A 15,036-nucleotide genomic window follows, 5' to 3' on the forward strand; every position below is an offset into this window, starting at 1 on the left:
TAATTCTCCTAATATTCTGTCCCCAGTTCTGATGTCTAATTCACCATCTATACGTAAGCGTCTCACAGATTCTGTCACTAGTATTTTATCTCCTTTCTTTGGAGCTCTTAATGCGTCTCCGGCTTTTGCTCGAAGACAATCTCGTAGTCAGTTCCCAGATTTCGAGGAACGAGAGAAGCTAGATTCTCTGGCACGAAGATGGATCAAGAAGGGTCCACAATATAGTATGTCTAATATTATGCCTACCTTTTTGCAATGGAATGCACCTACGCAAAGGTATGTTTTTAATGTAATGTGCGATATTCTCATTAAAGAATGGGAAGACGTGAGTTCGAGTCCGATCTCACAAGATTTGTTAGATGTCTAAGCCGATTTTGAAAAAGGACTTATTGTAGGTTCCAAAGTTGAGGAAGCTGTAAGGACACTCATTTCCTATAGAACCTTATTGTTCTCTCAGATTTTTCTTGATTCTGATCCGTCGGTTAAATTAACATCGAAAAATTACCCTATGGGAGAGGTTCCGCCAGTATGGAAGGAAGAAGTTGCGGCAGCAGGTGCTAATCCAGCTATTCCAGCTCACTTTCAGCGTATATGGGTACATGTACCATGGAAGAGATCTGAAGTTTTGGCCCTTAAGCAGACTCTACCAGATCCTCGTAAGAACCCTGCAGGTTATTATAAAGAATTATCGCAGACAATCGATGCTTGTATTATGAATCTGGCAGATATTGATATGTTAATGGGTAATGTAGTCTCACAGACAATATGGGCTAAGATTCGTAGAGAGGATCATGCACAGGAACTGGGTGCTACTTGGGATGCCATAGCTGATACAGATAGAGACCAAGTGGGTGGTGCAAAGCCTGACGCCTTGATCTCGGAGCTTCCTGGTAGAATCATTACGTTAATGAAAACTATGATGCCTGCATTGAGAGTGAATTGGGATAAGCTAGCAGCATGTAAACAAAAGAAAGATGAAAGTGTCTCTGATTTCTTTACTCGTTTCGAGGAGACATTTATCGATCATAGTGGTCAGGACATGGCTACCGAAGGTGGACAGCGACTATTCGTGGACAAATTTGTATTCAATTTGCTTCCCGAGCTGTCACACAAATTAAAGGATTCAGAAAGTTCTTGGGCTGTTTCTTCTTCTGCCCAGATATTGGCTACTGCACAATATTACGAGAATAGGGACAAAGAAGAAAAAGAAAAGCAAGAGAAGAAGACGAAAGATTTAAAAACGAAGGTTCTCTTGCAGCAAGCTTATCCGCCACGTTACGTTCAGCCTCAGACTCAACAGCCACCGCAGTTTCAGAGATTGTATCAGAAACCTGAGCCATACATTCCGCGACCTTTGTTAGGTCCTAATCAATGTGCCTATTGTAAAGAAGAAGGTCATTTTAAGAGCAGTTGTCCGGTTTTATTGCAGCGCAATGGAACGTCATCTGCTCCACGAGGTCGTGCTTACCTCCAGTCAGCAAACAGAGGTAGGGGTCGAGGCATGTTAACTCAAGAACAGCGTGCCCTTCCTTCTCCTAATTCCATGAACTACTTTGATCAGCAGAATATGAGATCCACTCAATATTATAATGAGGACCATTATGTTGAAGGCGAAAATGAGAGTCTTCATGCCAACTAGGACAGCCATGGACAAAGTAGAGGAGTTGTGCCAATCCCAGTAGATCAAAATGGCCCTTATGTCAACGTCACTACTATGGGTGTATCAGAGCCATTTCTTCTAGATACTGGAGCAATGAGAAGTTCAATTATTCATTCTAAACTCCCTGGGGCACCTTTGTCTGGCTTAACAAATGTTTCTGTAGGATTTTCTGGCACCCCTGTTCGCAATCCGGTTTCTTGTCCTTTGCCTATTTCCGTTGGTCCTTATGACTTGGATGCTTCACTTCTGTTAACGAATGGTTGTGGAGAGAATCTGTTGGGTCTAGACCTATTGAAAAGAATTCATGCTACAATATATTGTTCTCCTTCAGGCGTACATCTCACTCTAGGTCAGAAGTTGATCTCCCCAATGTATCTGTCTAAAGATCAGTTTCCTCCTGAGTTGCTTTCTCTTCCGACAGCACTTTGGGCCACAGGTACGAACGATTTGGGTTGTCTTGAGATACCACCTTATGTTGTTACTCTCAAGCCCAATGTTGAATTACCACGTATTCCACAATATCGAATTTCTGCTGAAGGTAAAAAGGCGCTTTTGGAAATCATTCATGATCTCATTCAGAAGGGTGTGGTCGAAGAAACGAGAGGCAACACATGCAATAGCCCTATTCTTCCTGTTCTTAAACGCACTGATCCTTCTCAGCCTCCTGTGTACCGGTTTGTGATTGATCTGCGAGAAGTAAACAAAATTGTGTTTCCACAATTTCCTGTTGTTCCAGATATCACTGCCTTGTTGACTATGATACCTTCCACAGGGACTTGGTTTTCTGTTATTGATCTAAAGAATGCCTTCTTCAGTATTCCAATTGCAGAAGAGAGTAGGGATATTTTTGTTTTTTCTCTTGGAGGCCGAAGCTTCCGATTTAAGCGCGCACCCCAAGGGTACTGTGAAAGTCCCTCCATTTACAGCCAAGCTTTGAAATGTCATCTTGATACTTTTCACTTGCCGTCTGGTGCTGCTCTTATTCAATACATGGACGACTTGTTAGTCGCTGCCGATTCAGAAGATATCTGTAAGGATGTCACTGTTGCACTATTGCGTCACTTGTTTAAGCTGAAACACAAGGTTTCACCTTCCAAACTACAGTATGTTTGTCGAGAGGTTACCTACTTGGGTCATCTCCTATCAAAGGAGGGACGACGATTGACACCAGAGCGAATTCAGGCGATTGCTCGAATGTCAGTACCATCCACACAAAGGGAAGTACGTGCTTTTCTGGGAATCACTTCTTATTGTAGACAGTGGATCCCTAACTTCTCTTTGATTGTTAAACCTTTGTTGGCACTCACTTTAAAAGATACGCCTCAGCCCCTTCCTTGGACTGAAGAGTGCCAAAAGAGTTTCACTGATTTACGCACTGCTCTGTGTTCTGCACCTGTACTGGGTACCCCAGATTACACTAAGCCTTTTACGCTGTATGTTCACGAGAAAGAAGGTTGTGCATTATCAGTCTTGACACAGCAATTTGGGGATAGACAACGGCCATGCGCTTATTTTTCGGCTACATTAGATCCCGTAGCTAAAGCATTGCCTAGTTGTCTCAAAGCCACAGCAGCCGCGGCGATTTCTATCCGACAATCCGCTGGAATAGTGTTAGATAACACTCTTATTGTCATGGTGCCACATGCAGTGGATACCTTACTAAACAGAACGAAGACACAGCATCTCACGAGTGCACGTTTAACTGGTTACGAGCTGACGCTATTGGCTAGTCACGTACACATCAAACGATGCAATACTCTGAATCCAGCTACTTTATTGCCCCTTCCAAATGAGGAGAGTGCTGAGGATCAGCATGATTGTTTCTTCCGTACTGAGGAAGAGACAAAAGGAAGAATTGATTTGAGAGACACACCGTTAGAGAATCCAGATGGGACTCTATGGGTAGATGGTTCCTGTTTTAAGATGCCTAATGGGGATACGGTTTCAGCCTATGCTGTAACTACCTTACATACGATTGTGGAAACTGCGCGTGTTAGACACAACTCAGCGCAAGCAGCAGAGTTGATAGCACTGACGAGAGCTTGTGTATTATCGAAAGGGAAAAGAGTGAACGTGTACACTGACAGTCAGTATGCCTTTGGTGTCGCGTTCAATTTTGGGCGTCTCTGGAGAGAGAGGGCTTACCTAACTTCACATGGCACTAAGATACAGCTTGGTCAGTTAGTGACTGATCTCCTTGAGTCACTTGCTTTACCTGTCCAAATAGCGATAGTGAAGTGTAGTGCTCACAAGAGGATAACGGATGATGTTGGATGAGGAAATGCATTTGCTGATGAAACAGCAAAGAAAACAGCGAGAGATTCAACGAGTCGAATGTATATGGCCGGTCCTGCGAATTGGGTCAGAGAGAGAGGAATGTGTGTGAATACAGCGGAAAGCGTGAAAACGATTCAGAAAGAGGCTACAGAAAGAGAGTTAGGCAAGTGGAGAGAAAGTACGGGAATGTTAGATGAGATGGGTTGTTGGGTAGAATTATCCGAACATCAACGTTGGTTGTTACCGGATGCTTATGTACTCCCAGTGGTTACTATGGCTCATGGTCCAGCTCACCTTAGTGCAAAAGGCATTTGTAAACTTCTAGCTCCAGTTTGGCCGAATGAAAATATCCCGAAATGTGCAGACAACGTAGTAAAGTATTGTATTGTTTGTCTGATGTATAATCCAGGAAAGGGAACCCCCACTCCAGCAGGTCACTTTGCTCCTCCGACATACCCATTTGAAGTGTTGCAAATCGATTACATTCACATGGATCGATGCAACAACCTGAAATATGTTCTGGTGGTAGTATGTGCCTTTTCAAGATGGATAGAAGCATATCCTTTGAAAGACAACACAGCTTTATCCACAGCCAAAATCCTTTTGAAAGAGTTCTTTCCCAGGTTTGGATTGCCTCGCATTGTCTGGAGTGACAATGGAAGCGAATTTGTTGGCCAAGTCATGCAGAAAGTTTGTGCAGGTCTTGGAATCAAGCAAAAGTTCCATGTGGCAAATCATCCCCAATCAGCGGGTTTAGTAGAATGTTACAATGGGACCTTGAAGTTAAAATTAGCGAACATTCAAGCAAGTACAGGACTTCATTGGCCTGATGCTTTGCCGTTAGCTCTGCTATCCACCAGAACTGCAGTACACTCTCGTCTGGGACTTAGCCCTTACGAAGTGGTGTTTGGCCGTCCGGCCAATGTATGGGGGATACCTCGTCCTAAAAAGTTCTCAGATTTGCCCTACCCAATGTTAATTGACTATTTACATGACCTTACAACTAAATTGCATGTCCTTCATCGACAGGTTCAGAGTGCTTTGCCAGAGGCTTCCACAGACCCAGGTCACTCCATCCGACCAGGTGACTGGGTCTGCACCCGAAATTTTCAGAAGAAAAAGAATTTGGAGCCCAGATGGCATGAGCCCCGAATGGTCCTATTAACGACAAGGACAGCAGTTAAAGTTGAAGGAAAGAAAAATTGGATTCACGGTGTGCATTGCAAGAAAGTACCTTTTCCTTTGCCTTTTGATCAGTGGGTTCGTAGAGGGATTGGTGACTGTGAAGGCGAAACAGTTCCACGATTTGTACCCTTTAGCGATGCACACCTGAATGGGACATTGTCTGAAAAAGAGGACAACGACATTTTACAGGAAGCATTTCCATTGCACCGTCGCTTGAATATGACTGAACCAAGAACATTGTTTCAAGATCAGAGTGGTCTAGGGAAGGAGCGCTACCATCTCAGGCCCAGACCAAAGAACAATTGAACTTTCTTCTTCTCCCTTGTGTAGTGTTCTGTTTAGGTTGCAGGGTCACGGTAGGAGTCTAGGTCACAACCTGAGTAGTGACAATAGGTCTGCAGGATTTCCAGTGTCATAGGACGGTTGAGCATCGTGATTCAGTGATTGAGGAAGATTGCCGTGAGCATCCACTAGTGAAAATGGAAACTACACCAAGTAATAAAGAGAGAAGAAATGAAATGAAGAAAGCATCTTGTAAAATAATGTACAGTCGTTACAATATAACCCTATGTATTTTGATATCAATATGTATTGCTTTGGCGATTATTGGTTGGATAGTTTATGTTTTGCAGCCAAGAAACACCTCCCCTTCCTGCTCTTTGCCTTCTTCTACTGTCTCTCCACACCTCTTTCATACTTTTCCTTCACATGAACTTGTCAGAAGAACCGAGTATTACAACAATTCCTTTGTCCAACTATTACACCAGCATCAATTAGTGGTTGGGTATGTGGTCTTATGCCGCATACTACTGAGAAGGGAATACCATTTCTAGTTCTCCCTTTCTCTTACGAGGGTTCTGCTTGGGCATTCTTTGTTATTTTTTCAAATGCATATCAAAGTAAATTCAGACGGTCTGTTGCTTCACAAATTAATTATCCGTATTTTAGTCATAGTTCTTTGATTAAGGGTATGGTAGTTATGGCTAAAATCATGGAGAATAGCAAGATTTCTATCGATGAAAGAAAAGCACACACCAATTGGAACATCACCCAATACATGTCAAGTCTTAATAATAAAATGGGAAAAGAGAAATCCTCACCAATCTGGACTGTACCGCATCAAGGTAACTTCTGTTTAAAAATAAACGATCGCTCTTCTGACACTGCACCAAAGAGTAACTGTTCCTACACATAAATGTATTCCTCTCTGAACTCACCTCCTCTAGTACCGTCTCAAGGCACCTATTTCATTTGTCATGACAGAGCTTATACCTGGTTACCAACGGGTTTCTCTGGTACCTGCTACATAGCTTTCCTTCTTCCTCCTACTTACACTGCTTCTGCCAATTATCACTGAACCCGTCTCAGTCGAGGAATTATTGACTCTAAAGACACCACGGGACAAGGAGGAGATTTCCTTAAAGGTTTTCTTCCCTTCTGGGGTCCAATGGCCAATAGCAGAAATATAAGGCTACTGGTCCGTGTTGTAGAAACTACAATAGACATCACTGTAGGAGCCTTGAGTAATATCACGGCGGAACTACAGGCGGATCGTCTTATGACCTTGCAAAACCGAGTTGCCTTAGACTTTATTCTTGCCGATCGTGGTGGAGTATGTAAATTGATCGGGTCAAGCTGTTGTATTTTCATTCCTAATGACGCTCGACAGTATACCAAGCTATTTCCAAGTTGCATATAATCTCCGAGTCTATTCATCAGGACGAAGGAGATTGGTCCTTAACGGAATGGTTTTGGGGACTACTGTCCAAATGGGGCTGGAAAGTATTGACATTCCTTGGAATACTCTTGACAATTGTATTTTCCTGTTGCCTTTGTATGCACTGTGGTCCCGCTATCTGTGATCTTTGTGCTACCATGTGCATTTCAAGACCCAAACCTCAAGTAACAGAAAACATAAGGATGATGTTACAACAACAGCTTGATGATCTCATGGCTATTGACGTGGACTCAGATTAACGTGAGTCTATCTTGCCTGAGTTCTGGCAAAAGGAGGGTCTGAGGAACTTCGATTTTCGATCACAATCGAATCGACCCGCCATTTCGTAACCCGCCGCCATTTTGTGTTGCCATCACTCAGGCAGCACGGCGAACGAAGTCTATTCTGCTTTTTCCCGTAGCTTGGGTCAAAATCCATCCTCAGCCTTGTTTGTGAAGCTGATGTTTGGACTAGCCGAGTACACTAATCCGTGTCTGGCTTTTCTAATCCCTGTTTCAACTATCTGTAGGCTCACACCATTCTTTCCCGATCATATCTTATCGACTGGCCTTCACTGTCTCCTGCTAGCATTCTCTTGTGTCATGCCTGTCCTCAGATACACACAAACGTATCTCACCACCTGCAAGTCAGTTGTAATCTGTTAATAAATTAAGTTTGGGGGTGGGATGACAAACACAGTTGGAGGAGAGGTCCCTTCGAGTCATCTGATCTTTCTGTTTTCGAACCCTTCTTACTGGTTCTGCTTTGTTTTCCACTTACCCTATTGGCTCTTTTCTTCTTTGCTTGGGGCGTGTGTTTTGTTAATAATTCTGTATTGTATGATATTTAATCTCATGCGCCACAGAGTGAAGTGGCTGTCTCCTAAGAACCTACTTTGTGTACTTCTAGGATAACTGTACTAGCTGCAGCTAATAAATCCAATCTTCTAACGCCGACAGAGTGTCCAGTGTCTCTGTGTAACGAAGCAGGTGAACCCAGAAGACGGAGGGCGTACCCTGCGCCGCCAGGTCCAAAAGGTTCTGGTTCTTCACGTGTAGAGGCGTTCTGGATGTGTTGCAGCCGTCTCAGGAGTTTGGCCGAAGTTCCTGCGTAGAGGGCGTTTCCGTAGTCCAACCTGCTGCTGACGAGGGCCTGGGTGACCGTTCTTCTTGTTTCGGTGGGGATCCACTTGTAGATCCTGCAGAGCATGCGGAGGGTGTTGAAGCAGGAGCAGGAGACGGCGTTGACCTGCTTAGTCATGGAGAGGGTGGAGTCGAGGATGACCCCTAGGTTGCATGCGTGGTCGGTGGGCGTTGGAGCTGATCCCAGTGTGGTCAGCCACCAGGAGTCGTCCCAGGCCGAAGGGGTGGAACCAAGGATGTGGACCTCCATCTTGTCCGAGTTCAGCTTCAGTCAGCTGTTCCTCATCCATTCGGCGACAGCCTTCATTCCTTCGTGGAGGTTGGTTTTGGCGGTGTGAGGGTCTTTGGTGAGGGAGAGGATCAGCTGGGTGTCATTGGTGTAGGAGATGATGTTGAGGTCGTGTTGACGGGCGACGTGGGCGAGAGGTGCCATGTAGATGTTGACAGGGCCCATGTTGACACAGCAGGTTGGTACTTCAAAGGACAGGGCCCTTGTTGACATTTATTCCAAGGTCAGTCGTTAGAATGACTTGCAAACTCTGCCTTCCAAACCTACTGCTTGTGGAGACGCATGTTCCCGTTCCCTTGGAGCCCCTTCACTCAGCAGTGTTTGTTAAGTATCATTCTCGACTTGTTGCTCTCTATTGAACAAGGACAACTATCTAAACACGTGTCTAGAGATACACAGCACTGCCTGCACCAACAAGGGTGAAAAACCAAAGACTGTCCCTGAAGTAACTGCTATCATGCACTGCATTTACCATGATGCATTTGGGCACCCTGAGTGCTGGAATGCGAGGCGGTGTGCGCCCACCCTCTTTTCTTTCAGCAATCTCATATCACGCAATCTGCCAGTAGTATGGCATCGGTGTCCTTTTCAGTGGTCTACGGTCAGGGGCGTAGATTCAGTGGGGGGTCTAAGGGGTATTCTTACACACCCCCTAAGAATGTATTCTGTATTAAATAGTTGAGTACAAGTGCTTTCAGTCAGGTAGGCTGAAGTGTCTGTCAGATTTTATATTGGATTTTTTTTAAATGTTAACACTGACGAACACACACACTCTCTCTCATCTCTGTCTTGAAGGCCTTAAAAATGTTAATTAGTTTGAAAAATATTCTGCTTTAAGTATCCCTAACAATCCGCACTCCTCTCTTTCCAGTGCCCCTTAAGCCCCCCACATGTCCTGCTTCTCATATAAAGTATTTTAATGCGATGTTCCAGAGTGATTGTTGGGAAATCTGAGACTCCACCCCTCACCCCTCCCCAGGCCCAATCCTACTGACCAAGGATTGACTTTCCAAACATTTCCGCTGCAGGCCGTGCTGTGCAAGAGGCCTCTGGTCAGTTTTGTGAGTTGTTTTTAGGTCTCGCCTAGCGTTGCTGCGCACATGCGCAACTCGCTCGGCGAGATTTATTGCTAATGAGGATTTTCTGAAGAGGTCTTTAAACCCCGCCCCTCATTTCCATTGACTGGCGCCTGCCATTGGAAATTAGCTTTTTGGGTTGCCTCCCTTTGGCCTTTTGGTCCGGCCCATCCAGACTGGATCACCTGCTTCACGGCTGTCGTGAAGCATTTTCTTATCTTTATGAGGCTGTTAGATAAACAAGCCTCGAGATCCAGTCCGGATGGGCCATCCGCAGCGTGCCAGATGGTGGGCTGGCTGCATTCCAGCTTCAGGTTACTTGTTTCATCTGCTTGGAATGCACCTCTTTATCACCTCCTGCGCACTCTGTGGAATAAAAGGGATCTGTGTCTTTTTAAGCTGCGGGGAGATATCGGCTTTCCACTTGCTTATAATGGTCGCCTTTGCCTCTTATGTTCACACTGCCTATAGTATCCACTCTCTGGCTAGGCCGCCGTGTGTGTGCCCTCTCCCAGCTCCCACGGCCGCATGCCCACTGTTCTCACGGCTTGTACCCCTCACTGTGCACATACTCTGGAATGCCCATGTGCCCATTGCCCCTCACTGTCTGTGTCCTGCGCAAAGTTCTTTTAATGTATACTTTTTAATATTTTTCTGCTTTGGATTGTGGTACTTGAAGTTGTGCTTTTGCCTGAGTGCCTCAGTAATGCAGGGTGGCTGCCCTCGACAGGACAGTTCGGGAGCTCTGCTGTGGGGTGCAGGATGTGTGTGGCGGGGAGTTCTGCAGGGGGGTCGGGGTACACTTATCTATTTCCGGAGCATCCCAAGGAAGGACATTGACTGAGTGCCACAAGTCAAAGCACAAACCGTGGATAGGAAAGTGGCAAGCAGATTAATAAAACCAGAACCGGGAGCGCTATCACAGGGTCATACAGCGAGAAGGCGCTATCACAGGGTCATACAGCGAGAAAGCGCTATCACAGGGTGTGCACCCAATGAGCTGCAAACTCCTGCAGTGAGCTGGTGTCCAGCTCATTGTTTCGAGTCTCGGTGCAGCCGACGTTCACAGGAGGTGTGAGATCTTCCCAGGAAGGGGGGTAGTGCGGGGGTGTGATGAATTTAACGTGCCCCAGGCTGTGATAGGCACACAGCCCCGCCCCCTCCTCCAAAGGTGGAAGTTTTGCACAAGTTGGCATGCCGGAAAGGGCAGACTGACTCCGGCGGGTTTGAGGCTAGCTCCGAACCTGAGGGGGGCGCTGATTGAAGCAAAGCGCTGTTCACCGGTCACCTCGGGGTTCAGGCCAGAGCTGCCAGCTCTGGAGCTAGGGAACCTGGCTCGAGTCTCGGCATCTACTCAACATCCTGTGATCCTGGGCAAATCACTTAATCTCCCCTCGCCTAGAAAAAGGAATGTGTCCTTGTGTAGTGTAACTGGTGCTCATTTAAAGCACAACAGACCTTCAGGTCGAGTTCGCGCTACGCTAAATAAAATTGCAACAAAAACAAAACAAGCATTACAAATGCAATAGGTCTCGCCTTTCATTAAGTTAAAGACATTTGCTTTGCTATACAATACCATTAGCAAAGCAAATGGCTTTAACATTAATAAAAGGCCTATTGCATTTTCAATGCTTGTTACTGGATAGGAGCAGAGGAAGGAACCAAACTGCTTATTTCTGGGTGTGATGGGCAGCCTTTGCTTGACAGATGTATGTGTGGTAAGTGGCTGAGGACCGGAAGTGCGTCAGAGTCCTTCAGGAGCCTGTTCTGTCTTCGGGTCTGCCCTTGTAGGGTGCTGTGCCGTGGTCTTCCTCCTGCAGTGGTGTGGGGGCGGCTGGTGACATTTGAAAATGGCGGGGCGTAAAAGTGCCCCGTAACAAAGTCGCGTCAAAACGCACTCTCAAACTAGGACCAAAACACCCCTTCCCCTCCATGGATTTTCTTCAAAACACTTGCAATCAAAATTAGACCTTCCCAACTCTGATCCCAGCTAAGTACATATCCCGCCATTTTCAAATGTCACCAGCCGCCCCTGCAACAGCACAAGGAACAGGAAGAATCCTCAAACCGCACCGATTATTATGACTCATGTTGGAATACGGCATTGGTATTCAAGCACCCAGGTTGGGGGAATATAAAGCCATTATGAGATGTTTCCTGAGAAATAACATGTTGGACTAAATGTTTCCGAACAGATGCCTGCTCGTTATTCCCAGTTCTTCACCTGTACATTTCACCTGCTCTAAGCAGGTGAAATGTCTGGAGATGGAAATATCCGGGATACGGCGTCCCACATTATTCAAAATTTCTGTAGTCCTGTTACCAGCCGAATCACAATTAAGAGTGGAGTTGTAATGGGGTCTTTGTCATGTCTCTTGGTGAATGGATTATAAGACCATATAAGCCCACTCTACAAATGCTCAGTATTTGGTTAGAAACTTAATATTCGGGGTAGAGCCTTCTACTGTCTACATTTAATTTCAGATTTCTGACTCACTTTCATCCTTGCATTATACATTCATAATTCCACAATCTTACAGAGGAGTGTCAGGGAGATATCATGGAAGATGGACACTCCAATCAACACTCGTTGGCAGCTTCTAAGGTAGCCATCCTATTTGCTAACGATGCCTGCAGCTGCGAGCCTCCTCTGTTAGTGACCGAAAACCTGCGAGCCTCCAATAACAGAAAACCTGCAGGCCAAAAAACCTCCACCGACACATGCCTCTGAAAGGAAAACCTGCGAAGCCTCAAATGACACTGACCTAAACATGTTCAGATTGGTTCCCACGTGCACACCGATTGCCGTCAACATAAATGTATAACTTTTCTTGCTGTAACAATGAAGTAGTCCCGGATACAAACGCGATTGTGTTTTGTATCGTCAGCAAACACGCAAAAACACCCCAAAATCAGGCAAATCTCGATCGAATTTTGCCAAACCACTGGAAAACCTTCCCAACACCAAACCAAACAAATCCAAACCAAATCCAGCCAAACCTGACCAACCCCAACCCAGCCAAACCAACCTAAAACTAAAATAAAAAAACACTTACCTGACCGCCTCTTCTCCTGGTCCGCGTTGGCGCCTCTCTGCCCCTTCAAACGGTCCGGAACACCACGTCCACGTGACGCAAGTGACTGCAACCCGGCCCTCAGCCAATCCTGGCGCTGCAGCAGCGCCAGGATTGGCTGACGACTCCTCGCCCGCCGCCTGCCCATTAGGAGACCGAGGGGCTCCTAATGGGCATGCGCAAGGCCGCAAAAACACAAGTACGCATGACTGGGCACGGAGTAAGAATTACGCTCCATGCCCACTCATGCGCACTTGTGCTGCCTTTCCCAAAGGCGTCTGACAATGATGTCAGTCAACATGATGCTGGACCGCCCACGGTTCGACGTCATGCTGACTGACATTCAGAGAGGAGGGAGCTAGGAGGGAGCTGCGGGCGCGGGCGGGGGGGCTACGCCCCCACGTCCCAATGGACGCACCGCGCCTGGGAGGGGGGCGTCCACAGGAGGCTCATCGCCCCTCCTTCCCTGGTGCTCCATGGAGGCAGAAACCCTCTTTATTGCTCCTGCCCTTGGAGAGAAGCAGCTGATGGCTGTGATAATTCTTTCTGACTTGAAAATAGACCTGTGTGTATCTCGTGCCAACGCAGCTGTCAACAAAGACATTTAAGAATCATTTCCAGCCTGAAAGAGGAGTTTTCTTTTCTGCTCTAATTGTGCGTTTATTTCCTTCCCTCCATTACTGAAAATGTGTTCATTTAAATGTCAAAAGGCAACTTTATAAATTGCTGGCAGCATCCTTAGGTAATGAAGGATCCTTGCAAAGGAGGCGATTCATGTTCAGCCTGGAATGTTTCATCCTCTGCTAAGTGCACAAGTCGGGGGCAGGCACCCCCCCCACCTCCATCCATAATCTCACAAGGTATCTTCAAGGAATCTTCTGACAGTAAAAAAACATACTTGAAATATAAAAATGCCATATTCATTTGAGTAAGTTAATAGAGCTCCAAAAGGTGCTTATGTCACAAATAAAACACAGAGCAAGAAACAAGCAGTTGCAGAGCCAAGAGGCCTGGCTGGACAGCGCGTGCTTGGTGAAACTCCGGGCCTCATTTACAACATTCTGCTGTAGGGCAGCGCCACAGGCCTTCCTGCTGCTCTGCCCTGCGTCAAAAGAAAGTTGCAGGAATGCGCTGTATCTCTGAGATAGGGCGCATTCCTGTGCCCTCTCACTACGCAGGTGCGCAAATAGCTGCCTTGCGCCAACGCAGGCACCCTTGCACCACGGTGCAAGTGTGTCAACATTCAAGGGGCATGTTTACAAAGAAGTGGCGTAGGGCAGCAACCCAAGTCATTTTGCAGCGCTGCCCCACGCCAATTTGAAAGGACGGGAATGCACCGTATTTACAAGATACAGTGCATTCCTGTCCTATCAGCCGGTGCACAATTAGCAGCCGGGCTTCAAAGGAGGCACCCTTTCACCATGGTGCAAGGGTGCCTGTGTTGTTGGCACGATCCTTTTTGCACATTCCTGCCCAAAAACAATCACGAAAGGCATTTTCCTCGTTCTATGTGGGCTGAAGAAAGCAGCGCACTTGGAAAGAGGAAAAAACACCTGGTCTAGGGAGTCGCAATGTTTTGGTGCAGCCTCAGGTTTACGTGATGTTGTAAATCTGGGGCAGTGTCAAAATCCATGGGACACCTCTTTCAGTAATGAAAGGCAGCAACTTGGCAGGCTTTGCCCTACTCGATATCTACAAGACGATGAAAAGCCACGCAGAGTGGCTTTACATGGCCTTGTAGATAAGGCTAAGCCCAGTGTGTGATGGAAATGATGACGTCAGATATTACATCACTGATGACATATGTGTCTTTATGAAAAATAAATATTTGTAATATATGTATAGCTAAAGATTAATGGAAGAAGACATGAGTAAATAAGTGTCTAAATACAGTGATGTAATATCTGACGTCATCAGCAGAGGATTGCGGTCGCGTGAGTTATAGTTGCCTGCACTAACTATAACGGGGGAATTTCATTGTTTTTTTACGAGTGAAATGTCCAGCTAACTATAACATGTGTGAAACCTATGGTTTTTTAAGTGAATATATATAGACTGTTCACAAACTATCGATTACCCGTGACCAAGGTGCGGCTGCACCGAAACGCGTCGGGCGTTTGTTTGTCATTTTGTGAATAAAGAACTCACGCATATGGAGCTGGGCTCGAGAGTGCTTTCTTGATAGAAAAAGCCTGATGTATGCTAATTGAAGGAGGATCGCTACCTCGCTCGAGCCCGCCGCCAGGAAAGCGGCAGGAAAATCAGCGAACCCTGTTGTTGATATATATATATATATATATATATATATATATATATAAATTCACTGAAAAAAACCATAGGTTTCAGGGGTGTTATAGTTAGCTGGACTTTTCACTTGTACAAAACCATTGAAATTCCCCCGTTATAGTTAGTTCAGCTAACTATAACTCGCGCGCCCGCAATGCACTGCTGATGACGTCACATATTACATCACTCATGACATGGTCAGTGACATCACTCATGACATCACTGATGACATCTCAAATGACATCACTGATGACATCACTGATGACATCATCCAGTGAATGTGTGTTTTTCTGAAAATTACATATGTTTTATACATGTATATCTCAAGGT

This window comes from Triturus cristatus, chromosome 11 (genome assembly GCF_964204655.1).
Source record: "Triturus cristatus chromosome 11, aTriCri1.1, whole genome shotgun sequence".
NCBI classification, from domain to species: Eukaryota; Metazoa; Chordata; class Amphibia; order Caudata; family Salamandridae; genus Triturus; species Triturus cristatus.